Below are 16,062 nucleotides of genomic sequence, written 5' to 3' on the forward strand. Positions count from 1 at the left end.
CTACAAAAACTACTCAAAATTACTAAGAAAGGCTATTAAAAAATCAAAAAACGTGCACATAATGTCAGATATCAGTATGTCAGACAACAGAGTTGAGGCAATATGGAATATAGTGAAGCAAGAGACAAGACAACCAATCACAGAAGACGATAACAGTACTATTGAATTGAATGGGAGTGCTATAAATGACAAGTCATAGTTAGCATATGTATTTAATAATAATTTCTTAAACATAGTAGAAAGCATAGAAACCAACAGTTCAATAGAAAGACCACAGCAGTATGCTGAAGAAGTAACTTCCACAAAAATACATCATATGAATGTGCCACCAATGTCTACATCTGAAATTAAGAGGGTCATACATTCTCTTGAGAATAAAAGCTCTTCTAGTTTTAATGGTGTTTTCAATAGAGTACTAAAGATTTGTTACCATATAATAAATTGGGTATTGTCTGAAATATATAATGCATCACTAACTCAAGGCATTTTTCCAGAGAGACTAAAATATGTCATTGTTAAACCCCTCTCGAAGAAAGGTGATAAGAAAGATGTCAGTAACTACCAAGCAGTTTCACTGCTGAAATCATTTTCCAAAATTTTTGAGAAGGTGATGTATTCAAGAATAGTATCTCACCTTTGTAATAATAATATCATCAGCAAATCACAGTCTAGGTTTCAGAAAGGTTGCTCTACTGAGAACGCCATTTAGATGTCCACACACCACATATTAGAAGCATTAAATAACAAAATAGCACCAGTAGGTATTTTCTGTAACCTATACAAGGCATTTGATTGTGCGAATCATACTATCCTCATAGATAAATTGAAATTTTATAGGACTGATGGTACAGCCAACCAATGGATCATGTCATATCTAACCATAAGAAAAGTCAGACTGGGGAGAAATCATGTATGGGGCTCCCCAAGGCTCAATCTTAGGTCCAGTACTGTTTTTCATATATGTAAAGCTGAATTAGTTCTTTTTGTAGATGACACCAGCATTGTAATCACTCATGGTATACATACAGAAATGGAAGAAATGGTGAACAAAGTTCTCAAAGGTACCATTGATTGGTTTTCTGCAAATGGTCTCAGCCTGAATTTCACAAAGACACATCATATTCAGGTCTGCCCCTCTAAGGATACTGCACCAGTGATACATCTAACACATTGTGATGAAATAAAACGTAAGGTAGAAACTTAAAAATTCTTAGGTGTCTATACTGATGAGAATTTAAATTGGAAAAACACATTTTAGAACTCATAAAACAACTTGGTTAAGCCAGATTTGCACTTAGAGTCATAGCAAATTTTGAGGGGAGAGAAATCAGTAATTTGACATATTTTGCTTATTTTCATTCAGTGATGTCACATGGAAAAATGTTCTGGGGTAACTCATCTTTGAGAAAGAAGGTCTTCATTGCCCAAAAACATGCTGTAAAAATAATATGTCGTGCTCACCCATGACCATCTTGTAGACATCAGTTTAAAGAGTTGAGCGTTCTGACTAATGTTTCACAGTATATTTATTTTCTTGTGAAGTCTGTTGTAAATAATCCACTATAGTTCAAAAGGAACAATGAGGTACATAATTACAATATTAGAAGAAAAAATGACATTCATTACTCAACATTATGATTGTCCTTAGCACAGAAAGGGGTGCACAACGTTGCAACAAAAATTTTAGACCACTTGCCCAGTGGTATAAAATGTCTAACAGACAGCAAGGTAAATTTTGAAAATAAACTGAAAAAATTTCTCCTTGGTAACTTCTTCTATTCCGTAGAAGTATTTATATGTTTGTATTGTGTAAAAGGTGATGGGTAGCAATTGCTAAATCAATCTGTATATCTTGTTTTCATTTTGGGGAAAAATAATAATAATAATAATAATAATAATAATAATAATAATATGGTGATATTTAGAGTACAAATAGATGAACAAATTAATTTGCAATATGAATGTAAAATAACTTGTTCCACATCATGATGATTTATCGTACAACATGATCCATGAAACATGAAAGTAACTAACTAACTAAATAACTTTGCTTGATCAACAACTGAGTGATTCAGTTCATTCTACTTTATACACTGTTACTATAAGGCATCTGTATCATGTATTGACTCTACTTGTGTAACATTTGTCCTATTGTCATTATTTGCAGCATTTTTACATTCCTCTGGACCAGGAGTTATTTACAAGTCATTGCAGCAGATATATCTCATAATGCCATTGCAGCAGATAGATACAGAATCAGACTTGGTACATTTTGTTCCATTTTTACCATTAATAACTCCTACAGATTACTGTGTCTTCTGTAAAGAATTAGAGAGTGCAACTAAAGTTACAAATAGTATTTCAGTGAAAGTCTAAGAACAACAGCATCATCAGGAAAATGTATCCATGACACTTCAGGTACCATGTCCAAAAAAGCTCACGTAACTACCGTTGTTGAAATTCATACTGGTAACCATATTCTTCATTTATTACTTGGATATTATAACACACATTTGATGTGCCACGTCATCTTGAGTCACTTAGGTGACTCCACCTCAAGTCTTTGTTGGTGGAGTATGACTTTGACAAACATGTTCTTCCTGAGGTGGAGTCTGGTGAGTGTTACCAGTTTTGTGTAACCATTAGAACATGTTTCGGCAAGCACCACACAATATGGCAGTAGAATGAAGTCTGTCCAGAGGGAGTGGGAATCTTGGCTTAAACTGCCTGGAACATAGGGGTAGTACAAACTTCTATTTCAAGAAAAGCTCAGTCTTAAGGTGTGCAATGTGGTGAATGGTGGATGGCTGTTGTTGTGAAATAGTCATCAGGTGACAAGTTCTGGAGAACCTACTGCACCTAAGTTACAAACAGTTTACCGAGGCAGGCAGGACTCTATGTGGGAGGAGCTTGAAATTCTCTTTGGAACACTATGTCTAATAAAATATTTAAAAAAAATTCCAAAATGGATGGGTGTACTTCTGAGAGCAAAACACCACTACAGACACATCACTACAGCACTCAAATGATGGACAACTTGCAAAAAATTGGACAAAATCCGCATTATATGTTCTGTATCAACCACAAAGGCAACTACGCTCTCTGCAGCAATGACCGCAAAGTTTCCGGGAAGAATAGAAAAGACGGGAGATGAAGTTCACAATATTTGCATTGAAATAGAGTATTTCCCTTGTGAAACTGATCTCCTGATTTACTGTCCAGGAAAAACTGGCAATTATGGCTCCATTTTTTTTCTGCATGAAAAGAAAATTCAGGAGATAGAGTTAACAAAGAGAATCTGTAACAAATCAAGATGGGACCAGACTACTTGCCCTTGGAGCAGTCCTGATATCAATATAATTTTTTTCTTTATTCTCGTTTTATGAATGACACATATCCAACTGTTCAAATAGCTTATGGGAATGGAGCTGACTGACATCATCTATATTTAGACAGGAGCACATCCTTCCCTTTTCAGGGCAAAATTTCTTGGAAAATCGAAGGCTGTGCTCCTGTCATCCTGATGATGTTACATGGTTGGATTTCCGTAAGTTATCTGAACATTGCATATGCCAGGAGAAACTAAGGTCTCACATATACTGCTGTTATATAAATTAGCTAATTTCTTGTTCAAGCAGCAAATCATAAAAAATTATTATTTATGAAATAACTTCCCAATTACTGAAACTATCACTGTAATTAGTTTACCCAGAGATAATTTTTATGAGGAAATATGCATGATTTAACATTCATCAAGTACACATGGAGATTAATTTAGTAGTGAGCTAATGCATGTTTATGGCTAAAGTAGTATAGCTCATTTTAAAGCCCACTTATTCCATTCTTCCACTTCTCCATAAACATTTTACCTTTCCCAAAAAGCTGTATTTAAAAAAATTATTCATAATCAATTTCTGATATTCCAGAAAGTTAAAAAAATGCTGTCTTCTTGAATGCAGTACCACAGTTTTTTAGCCCAGATTTTTCTGATTTCAAAACTGCCTACTTTCATTAGAGCTCATTAAAAAAATCATTTTTAGCATTCTGTGGAAATACTTGAGGAAGCAGTGCCCATAATTTTGTTAATTGTCTCATTACCCAGAGCATGTTAAACAGACTTTTTTTGCTATTATAAATTTGTAACCTCATATTTTGCTACCTTCACTGTTAAATAGTAGAATACAACAACAAATTGTAACTATTATTCATGGACACAAATCTGTAAACAGTTGTGCAGGACAATCCTTCTTTCAGTCAGTGTCTGCTAACTAAATTGTCAAGATCTGTGTTTCAGAAGGTAGTATCAGCATGTCCTGGTTTAGTTATCAAAAAGTACACATCATGCCATAATCAGTTGCAGGTTCACAACAATATGTATAATCTGGAGGTATCAAAAATTAACATCAGTGATTAGGAAACTGTATATAAGTAGAATATTTGTGCATCTTTGACCTAATTTGTCACCAATGACATGTGGGACTGTTGATTAATTAATGTACATTACCAGTTTGAATAAAATATTTAGATTATAGATTGCTAAAAAGATAATCATCAGAACAGAAAATTGCATTTTTATAAATTTGAAGGAATTGATTACTATGTGCTACAGTGTTGTATATGTCTTTTGATATATGTCATTCAAACCCATTAATAGCAGATGACTGATTCAAGACCATAGATTATGAGACCATCAAAGGTGCATTACCAGATCAGGTCAGTTACAAACCATTATATATATAACTACCCCCTAATAGGAAATTCTCCTTGTGAATTTGATCTCCTGGATTTACTTTTTGTCCTGAAACCTGGGCAGTAATGACTTCAAAGAGCATAGTTACTTTTGCAGTGCAGTGGTGAAAACATTCTTCAGATACAGGAGTCATCAATGCAGACAATGTCAGCTGAAGTTGCCACAAACACCTGCACATGCAAGTGCACTTGCAGTTGTGAAGCTGCTACAAAACAGCTTTCTCTAGCATTCAACAAACAGAACTTACAAGTTTATCTCACAACTCCTGAAGATACAACCTTACAGGCAAAGCATGAAAGGGTTAGTGGTGAGCATCCAACAGCGAAGTTCCTACTACCATCAATGAAGGGGAATGCTTGGTGAAGTAGTTGCAAAGATAACAGTCTGGATGATTGACTGAACTGGCCTTGCAACATCAACCAAAACAGCATTGCTGTGCTGGTACTGCAAATGGCTGAAAGCAAGGGTAAATTACAGCCATAATATTACCTAGGGGATGTAACTTTACTGTATGGTTAAATGATGATGACGTCCTCTTGGGTAAAATATTCCGGAGGTAAAATAGTCCCCCATTCAAATCTCCGTGCCGGGACTACTCAGGACGAGATTGTTATCAGGACAATCAACAGTGATATTCTGTGAATCACAGCATGGAACGTCAGATCCCTTAATCAGGCAGGTAGGCTAGAAAATTTTAAAATGGAAATGGATAGGTTAAAGTTAGATATAGTGGGAATTAGTGAAGTTTGGTGGCAGGAGAAACAAGACTTCTGGTCACGTGAATACAGGGTTATAAATATAAAATCAAATATGGGTAATGCAGGAGTAGGTTTAATAATGAATAAAAAAATAGGAATGTGGATAAGCCACTATCAACATCATAGTGATTGCATTATTGTAACCAAGATAGACACGAAGCCCACACCTACAACAGTAGTAAAAGTTAAAATACCAACTAGCTCTGCAGATGATGAAGATATTGAAGGAATGTATGATGAGGTAAAAGAAATTATTCAGATAATTAAGGGAGATGCAAATTAATAGTCATGTGGGACTGGAATTCAATAGTAGGAAAAGGAAGAGAAGGAAAAGTAGTGGGTGAATATGGACTGGGCATAAGGCATGAAAGAGGAAGCCATCTGGTAGAATTTTGCACAGAGCACAACTTAATCATAGCTAACACTGTGTTTAAGACTCATGAAAGTAGATTGTATATGTGGAAGAGGCCTGGAGACACCAGAAGGTTTCAGATAGATTATATAATGCTAAGACAGAGATTTAGGAACCAGGTTTCACATTGCAAGACATTCGCAGGGGCAGATGTGGACCCTGACCACAATTTATTGGTTATGTACTTTCTTTTGGACATGTCCTAAAGAACAGATACCATCTTCATGTAGATAAGGCTTAATGGTCAATGATCTTCTTGAGTGTGGATGCACTCACATTGTCCGAACTCTTACAGGAATCAGTAGATTGACTACCCTTAGTAATAAGTATAGTGGGTAGGGACACTACAAATGTTGTATGTGGACAGTATGCTGAGAATGTGCGTCTTTCGGGGAATGTGGCAGATATAGGTATCTGCAGTCACACTATCCTCTGTATCCTTGGTGGCTCAGATGGATAGAGTATCTGCCTTGTAAGCCGGAGATCGTGGGCTCAAGTCCCAGTCGGGGGCACACATTTTCAACTGTCCCCATTGATAGTTATCAATGCCTGTAAGCAGCTAAAGGTCTGATTTCACTTTGATTCCATTCCCTAAGAAAGGTTGATATCATTTGGAAAGCCAGTCATGAAGAAACTATTTCACTTGCAGCTAAAGATAAATGGGGTAGGTGAAATACCCTAAACTTCAGCACCAGTATAAAAAGAAGGCAGGCTTATACAGGTGTGAGTATTAAGAAACCATCAGTTTAAATAGTCATTGTCACAAAGCACTGACACAACTTATTTACAGAAGAATGGTACAGCTAGTATAAGCTGACCTCAGGGAAATTCAGTCGTGGGCTTTTGCAGAAAAGTAAGGACATGCAAGAAAGTTTAAGGAAAGGTAATCCTACATTTACAGCATTTGTATGTCTATAGGTTTTTGACAGTATTAATGGCATTATGCTCTGCAATATTCTGTAGGTGCCAGGGATGCAATACAAGGAGTGGAAGGTTACACAAACATAAAAAAAAGTTTTGCATCACTATGGTTCCCAGAACTTCTGAAGATAGACAGACGTTGACTATGGATATTTTATCACAAACAAAGTCCCTTTGACTGTTCGGAGATGTTACTAAACCCACCCAAAGATGTAAACAACCATGCATGAGCAGCGCCTATTAGACAGAGGGGGACTGACAGCCAATCAGTTCCAGTCATTCCACCAGGAAGGGAGGTACATGGCTCACGTTGTCTGTAGTTCAACCATGTCTAGACAGTCAATAATGCAGTTCAAACATGTCTGCATTGTTACTTTGTGTCAGGAAAAGCTCCCAACAATGCAAGTGTCCAGGTGTCTCAGAGTGAGCCAAAGTGATGTTGTTTAGACATGGATGAGATACAGAGAAACAGGAACTGTCGATGACATGCCCTACTCAGGCTGCCCAAGGGCTTCTACTGCAGTGGATTACCACTGTCTACAGATTATGGCTCGGAGGAACCATGACAGCAACACCATCATGTTGAATAATACTTTTTGTGCGGCCACAGGTCATTGTGTTACAACTTAAACTGTGTGCAATAGGATGCATGATATGCAACTTCACCCCCGACCTCCATGGCGAAATCCAGCTTTGCAACCACAAAACTATACAGCATGGCAAAGATGGGCCCAACAACATGCCAAATGGACCGCTCAGGATTGGCATTACGTTATCTTCACCAGTGAGAGTCGCATATGCCTTCAACCAGACAATCATCGAAGACATGTTTGGAGGCAACCAGGTCAGGCTGAATGCCTTAGACACACTGTCTAGTGAGTGCAGAAAGGTGGAGGTCCCCTGCTGTTCTTGGGTGGCATTATGTGGGGCCAATGTACACCGCTGGTGGTAATGGAAAGTACCGTAAGAGGCATTCGTCTTCATGGATGACAATTCGCACCCCCCTCATGCACATCTTGTGAATGACTTCCTTCAGTATAATGACATCGCTTGACTAGAGTGCCCAGCATGTTCTCCAGAAATTAACCCTATTGAACATGGTAGGGATGGACAGAAAAGGACTGTTTATGGACGACGTGACCCAGCAACCACTCTGAGGGATTTAGACCGAATCACCATTGAGGACCAACGGTGCCTTGATGAACTTGTGGATAGTATACCATGACAAATACAGGCATGCACCAATGCAAGAGTATGTGCTACTGGGTATTAGAGGTACTGGTGTGTACAGCAGTCTGGACCACCACCTCCGAAGGTCTCACTGTATGGTGGTACAACATGCAATATGCGGATTTCATGAGCAATGAGAAGGGTGGAAATGATGTTTATGCTGATCTGTATTCAAATTAGCTGGTCAGATTCCGTAACACTTGGAACCGAGGTGATGCAAAAAAATTTTTATGTTTGTATTACAACTTATACAGAAAGCAGATCACAGGGGGTTGGCAAGGGAAATGGAAACTAAGTAGTGGTTGAGTATGGAGTGAGACAATGTTGTAACCTACCCCTCTTGTTATTCATTCTGTACATTGAGTAAAATGTGATGTAAACCAAGGAGATATTTGAAAAGGGAACTACAGTTCAGTGAGAAGAATTAGATCTTTGAGTTTTACTGATGACATAATTCTATCAGAGACAGGAAAGAACATGGGAGAGCTATTGAATGGAATGAATAGTGTTTTGGAAAGTGGGTAGAAGATAAACATTGACAAAAATAAAACAAGGATAATTCAATGTAACTGAATTATATCAGGTGACACTGAGGAAATTACATGTTGAAATGAGACACTAAAAGCTGCAGATGAGTTTTGCTGTTATGGTAGCAAAGTGTGGTATGATAGTGAAGCATAAAGTACATAACACACAGAGTGGCAATAGCAGGAAAAATGTTTTCAAAAAGCAGTAATTTGTTAATGCTGAATATAAATTTAAATGTCAGGTAGTCTTTTCTAGAATTTAGCCTGGTAAAGAAGTAACTGTGAATGGTAAATAGTTCTGAGAAGAAGAGAAAATAAGCTTTTGAGATTTTGTGTTTGTGGAGAATGCTGATGGCTAGATAGATAAACTGGATAGCTAATGAGGAGATTACTTGACCAAATTGGGGCAACAAGAAATTTATGGCACAACTTGACTAAGAGAAGAGATTGGTTGATGGGACACATCCTGAATCATCAATGAATCATTAATGAGTTAAATGGAGATAAGTGTGAGGTGGAGAATTTGTAGTGAGAGAACAAATTTTGACTACAGTAACCAGATTCAAATTGATCTAGGATGTGGATTTATGTGGAAGTTGGCAAGCCACCACTTAACATCAGGCAGTAACTATTAATTTTGCAGTTAGTGCATAAAATTTATTCCTTTACCCATAGCATTGCTTACCCAACCTAAAAGGACTTTTCAGTAGTCCTCCATCATTCCAAACAAAAGTCCATATCAGTCCAAGCAAAGAGCATTTTGTAGAAATGTGCAAGGCAAATATTAATACTTTATGCCAAGGGTAGAGTACATCCCCACTTCCCCTCCTTCAGATTACCAGAGTATTTCCAGGTTGCCTACTATGGCTGCAATGATGGATGCTCCAGATTCATTCCCAGTGTAGGCAAGGGAGAGATATGCTTGTATTTAACACAGATTATTCCAGTTTCCTCAGCAGAATACTATAAAAGGCATATACCAGATCACAGAATATGCTAACAGGCTGATATGTAGACAGGAGAAAACAAGAATTTCCTGGCTTCTCAGTAATTTTCCTAACTGTGTTATAGTGGTTAGCTTACCAGACCTGTTTACATTTTACCATATTGAGCATTAGCCAAATCTGAAGGCACTGGAACAGATAAGATGACATCAAGCGAACATGAACCTCATCTGCTCTGATTCACTGAAAGTTCTACAAGTCTTTGACAAATGTACCCAACAGTACCATGTGAAAGTCAATGGTATTCTGCATGGTAACAGGGCATTTGGTAATAAAGAAGAACCAGCAAGCTGACATAGCAGCCAAAGAATCCTATAAGGGTGACAGTGTAGAACTATGTACCATTCCTCAACAGATTACGGCTTGCTGTGAACCAAAATATCAACCATAAATGGGAGGAGAAGTGGCTGGAGCTGAGGGGCATCAAGCTGTGGGCACTGAAACCCACTACATGTCCATCACATTCATCCTTCAGACACAATAGTGGGATGAAAACTTACTAAGATCTGTACAGGACAGAGGTAGTCAATACTTTTTTATCTACTACCCACTTTTGTATCTCTATTAGCGGCAAAATTTTCTAACCACCCACCAGTTCTACAGTAACTGTGATTTATAAAGTATAGAAGTAACTATACTTTATAAAATTTATAAAGCGGAGTTACAGTGAGTTAAACCATGTAATAATAATTAATTGCCAAAACTTTATGTCAAAATTTTAAGAAAACCTAATGAAAATGTTTTTAAAACCCCTACCACCTGCTGCCCATCATGAAATCTGGAACATCCACTTGTGCACAATAGGAATGAAGTTGAGTACCAATGACAGAGGATATGGCTGTTCTGCATGTGGTTTTTTGCTCTGGTGTGATAACCCTATCAACAGTTATACCTTTGGCATACATATTTGGTACTTTAAATTTTAATGGAATATGTTTCAGACTCTGATAAGAGGGCTACTATTTAAGTTCCAACCATCATAAATTTTATTACACATGAAATATGGATATGCTGTATACACTTGCCTATTTCAGTCCATGATGGGTTTGTTTAAGTTTTAGAACATGTCAAGAGACTAGCCCAGGATCAAGCAAATGAATGATTAATCCTTCGAACAAGAATCCAGAATTCAGTCCAGTTGAAATGCAATGTACAACCAGATCAGAAAAGTATGGTGTAAACAACATAGGGCCTTTTGATGTCCATGGCCAGGGCCATGTGATGATATTTCCCTCTCAGAAGCTGCTGGAGACATCAATGATAGCAGGTATCACAGGGTACTGATCTCGCTGTAGGATGACATAGATATGGAATTTGCTCTTCTGTTTTACAGCTGTCAATTGGATGTTTTCTCTCTCAGTTAATAGTAAGTTTTGACAATTTTGTTAATTTTAATGTGTGTGTGTGTGTTCCTTTACTTTTTTAAAACAACTGGTGCCTTGAAATAAAACATTAAGGACTCCTTTCAACAAGATTTATCTCTTAAAGATTTTCTGATGGCATTAAAGCACTTGATGTTCAGCACACAACAGCATCTGTTCTCATCATCATGGATCATTACACTAAAAATGAAGATGAAAAATACAAAACGGTTCTCCTACGACTCACCACTGCTGGCTTCTTTGTAAATCACTGGGACAAATGCTCCTTTCTGATTAATGGAATAGTTCCATACCAATAATATCATAAATGATTTACAGTTATGATTTGCAGAAATGCCCAATTCGTGTGAAATCTAACAGATGCTCTTACAGATTTGTTGAGTTTTAGAAATTTCAGTTTCTTTCCAAAACAACTATCATTAACCTTTGCAGTTGCACTGATAATGCATGTTGAATTCATTCTTAAGTTTGTCCTTAGTGAAACAAATTTAAACAAACAGCATGATTTTAATGTTGTTATTATCTCCTTTTGGCCTGTATATCATTAATAAGTTCATGTTAGTGACAGCTTTTATGTACATCATGAAAGGCTTCTGGGAAGCTCAGGTCGGCAGTTGCTAAAATCTTCACCCACTGCCCTTCTGGTAGCCAAAAGAGTTTTCATCAGTATGTACCTAATTTTAAGCTTTTTCTTCTTCTCCATCTTCTTCTTACTTAGAGTCTGTCCTTCCTGATGCCAGTGTCTGATGTGTGGATTTATTATCTTCATTTTGTTTGACCGTAGGTTATGGCTGGGTGAAGAATTAAAGTGTTCAGATTGTTGTGTAGAATAACTGTACATCGTGTCTTGGTTGCACCTTTGGTCTCTTCTCCATGACTTCCACTGAATGTGCTGCCTTTGCTATAGAATTGTCCTCTGCATGCATCACATATTCAAACCATTACATATGGCTTCTTTGCATTTCCTTCTGGATTGGTGCAACCTCAAAACATTTCTGAATACTTTCATTCAAAATGTGTATGAGTCAAGTGAGGCCTCCTGTCCATATCAGTATCTTTGCAGTAATAACCTGCAATCATCATCCTGCCTGTTTTGTAGCTGGCCAACTTTTGGCACCATAGAGAATGATGGGGCAGATGACAGACTAGTAGATGAAAATTCCTGGCAGATGAAAACCCTGTGCCGGACTGAGACTCGAACTCAGGACCTTTTCCTTTCGCGGGCAAGTGCTCTACCAACTGAGCTACCCAAGCACAACTCACGCCCCATCCTCACAGCTTTACTTCTGCCAGTACCTCGTCTCCTACCTTACAAACTTTACAGAAGCTCTCCTGCGAACCTTGCAGAACTAGCACTCCTGAAAGAAGGGATATTATGGAGACATGGCTTTGCCACAGCCTGGGGGATGTTTCCAGAATGAGATTTTCACTCTGCAGTGGGGTGTGCGCTGATATGAAACTTCGTGGCAGATGAAAACTGTGCGCCGGACCGAGACTCGAACTTGGGACCTTAGCATTTGCCCGTGAAAGTTCTGCAAGGTTCGCAGGAGAGCTTCTGTAAAGTTTGGAAGGTAGGAGATGAGGTACTGGCAGAAGTAAAGCTGTGAGGATGGGGCGTGAGTCGAGCTTGGGTATCTCAGTTGGTAGAGCACTTGCCCGCGAAAGGCAAAGGTCCCGATTTCGAGTCTTGGTCCGGCACACAGTTTTCATCTGCCAGGAAGTTTCATATCAGCACACACCCTGCTGCAGAGTGAAAATCTCATTCTGGAAACATCCCCCAGGCTGTGGCAAAGCCATTTCTCCGCAGTATCCTTTCTTTCAGGAGTGCTGGTTCTGCAAGGTTTGCAGGAGAGCTTCTGTAAAGTTTGGAAGGTAGGAGATGAGGTACTGGCAGAAGTAAAGCTGTGAGGATGGCGCGTGAGTTGTGCTTGGGTAGCTCAGTTGCTAGAGCACTTGCCCATGAAAGGCAAAGGTCCTGAGTTCAAGTCTCAGTCCGGCACGCAGTTTTCAACTGCCAGGAAGTTTCATACCAGCACACACTCCGCTGCAGAGTGAAAATCTCATTCTGGAGACTAGTAGATCTTTGAGTTAAGATGATCCTCCATCAAACAATCACATTTGACTCAGTTCTCATTTGCCACATCATTCAGGCCCACTGTGTCCTGGCACTGACCTCGTCTGTAAGTTGACCATCACAACAGAATGAAAATATTTGAAGTTTGTTACTCGTGATAGATTTTCTCCATCAGCATCAAAAGTCACAGCATCTCATGAATCTGATGTCTAAGGCCATTCATGCAAGTCAGTTATTTCACTCTTGTGTGTGGTACTGGAAATCAATCTTGTTCTCCAGAGCCGACATGACACAATCAGCATAGAGTAGTGTCCATGGTAATGGCACGCAGGTTTGGCATGATAGTGCCACCTTAAAAATGAACAGGAGTGATGATAAGGCTGAGCCCTGTTGGGTTCCCACTGTGATGCAAAAGGTATTGGACACTCCTGCAGCCATTCCTTGGTTCAACAAACAGAAGCCATATCCAGTTAGTAAGATTCTCTGGAATGCCATGACCAGATTAAGTTGTGCGGTATCTGACTGATAGGCATTTTTATATCTAGAAAATCAAGGCGCAGGGGCTTGTTTATTTTGTGGAATTTTTCAAACAGCAGACATGTAACATGGATTGCATCAGCTGTGCCACAAATTTTCACAAATCTGGCTTGGTTCCCTGTGATTTGGGCTATCTCATGGATCCTTTTTTTGAGAATAAGTTTGAAAATCTCTATCACAAGGCTCACTTGTCAGATTGGTTGGCAATTATTTGTGTTTATATCCAGCAGGCTTAGTTTCTTAAGAAGTCTGATGACTGATTCTTTACATGCCAAGAATGATCTCTTTAACTTTAATGTAAGTTTTCCTAGGAATTTATGAATTATTAACTAGAACAAATTACAATTTCTTGACATGTTCATTCCCTGAGTTACATAAATTCAGATCCTCTCTCAAAAATAAGGTTGTTTTATAGATTACCTATACCGTATATGTAGACTTTACTTCTTGTGTCTGTTGTTACTAAAAATGAATCATAATCACTGATTACAGTCTCTGTACAAATATCATCTATGAAGTCAGAACACTAGCTGACACAGAAAAAAGGAGGTCTCAAATTCAGGCCTTCCACTAGGAAAACCATGGTCCAATGTTCATTACTAAAAATCATGATTCACACTTTGGGCTTCATCACAACAGTGTGAGGAGAGCTACTTTTTCAGTATTCTTTGCCATTCACCAGAAGAAGCTAAATGTAAACATGAAATGTGACTTGCCTCATTTGTAAATAATATGCCCAACTTTTAATATCTTCTGGAATGATTTCAGCATGTTGGCATAGCTAGGCTTACTTACAATCTGACCTGCTACTGTTCAGTGTCTGTGTGGCTGTTTTAAGCCAGTAACGGAAATCAAAGGCTTGCCTATAGAAAAATCACATTGTACAGGCTCAGCTTCAATGACAGAGTCCAGCTGCAGTCTACACTGAGCTGATGAAAGTCATGGGAAAGTGATATACACAACATATGGAGGTAATAACAGGCACACAATATACAAAAGGGCAATGCATTGGCAGAGCTGTTATTTGTAATCAGGTGATTCAAGTGAAACAGTTTCTGATATGATTACGGTCACACAAAATGAATTAACACACTTTGAATCTACAATGATAGTATGAGCTAGATGCCTGTGACATTCCATTTCAGAAATCACTTGGGAATTTAATATTCTGAGATCGACAGTGTAAAGAGCATGCTAAGAATACCAAATTTCAGGCCTTACCTCTCACCACAGAAAGTGAAGTGGCCATCAGCCTTCACCTAATGACCAGGGGTAGCAGCATTTGTGTAGAGTTGTCAGTGTTAAGAGATAAGCAACACTGTGGGAAATAACCACAGAAACCAATGTGTCATGTATAATGAATGCATCAATTAGGAAAGTGCAGTGAAATTTGGTGTTAAGGGGCTATAGCAACAGACGATTGATGTGAGTGGGTTTGATAACAAGACAACATCACCTGCAACAGCTCTCCTGGGCTTGTGATTACATTAGTCGAACCCCAGATGACTGGAAAATGGTGGCCTGGTCAGATGAGTCCAGATTTCAGCTGGTAAGAGCTAATTGTAGGGTTAGAGTATGGTGCAGACCCAACTAAGCCATGGAGTCAAGTTGTCCACAAGCCACTGTGCAAGCTGGTCATGGCTACATAATGGTATTGACTGCAAATGCTTATGTTTACTTACTTGGGGACCATTTGAAGCCATTCATGGACTTCATGTACCCTAAAAATGAAGTAATTTTTATAGATGACAATGCACATCTCAGACAATTTGAACCAATGATTTGGCCACTCAGATTACCAGACATTAACCCCATCAATCATTTATGGACGAAAATCGAGAGCTAACACTTCATTTAAGAATCATGAAAGAATGTTGTATACGTGGAAGAGGCCTGGAGACACCAGAAGGTTTCAGATAGATTATATAATGGTAAGACAGAGATTTAGGAACCAGATCTTAATCCGTAAGACATTTTCAGGGACATATGTGGACTCTGACTGCAATTTATTGGCTATGAACTGTAGATAAAAACTGCAAAAAGGTAGGTATTTAAGGTGATGGAACCTGGATAAACTGAAACAGAAAGAGGTTTTAGAGTGTTTCACAGAGAGCTTTAGGAACAATTGACAAGAACAGGGGAAAGAAATACAGGTGCAGGAGAATGGGGAGATTAGAGAGATCAAATAGTGAAAGCAGCAGAAGATCAAGTAAGTAAACAGACAAGTGCTTGTAAAAATCCTTCAGTAATGTAGGAGCTACTGGACTTAATTGATGACAGGAGAAAATATAAAAATGCAGTAAATGAATCAGGTTAAAAAGAGTACAAGTGTCTCAAAAATGAGATCGACAAGAAGTACAAAATGGGTAGCAGGGCTGGATAGAGAACAGATACAAGGATGTAGCAGCATATATTACTAGGGATAAGATAGATGGCACCTACATGAAAATTAAAGAGATCTTTGGAG

This window comes from Schistocerca nitens, chromosome 3 (genome assembly GCF_023898315.1).
Source record: "Schistocerca nitens isolate TAMUIC-IGC-003100 chromosome 3, iqSchNite1.1, whole genome shotgun sequence".
Taxonomy (NCBI): domain Eukaryota; kingdom Metazoa; phylum Arthropoda; class Insecta; order Orthoptera; family Acrididae; genus Schistocerca; species Schistocerca nitens.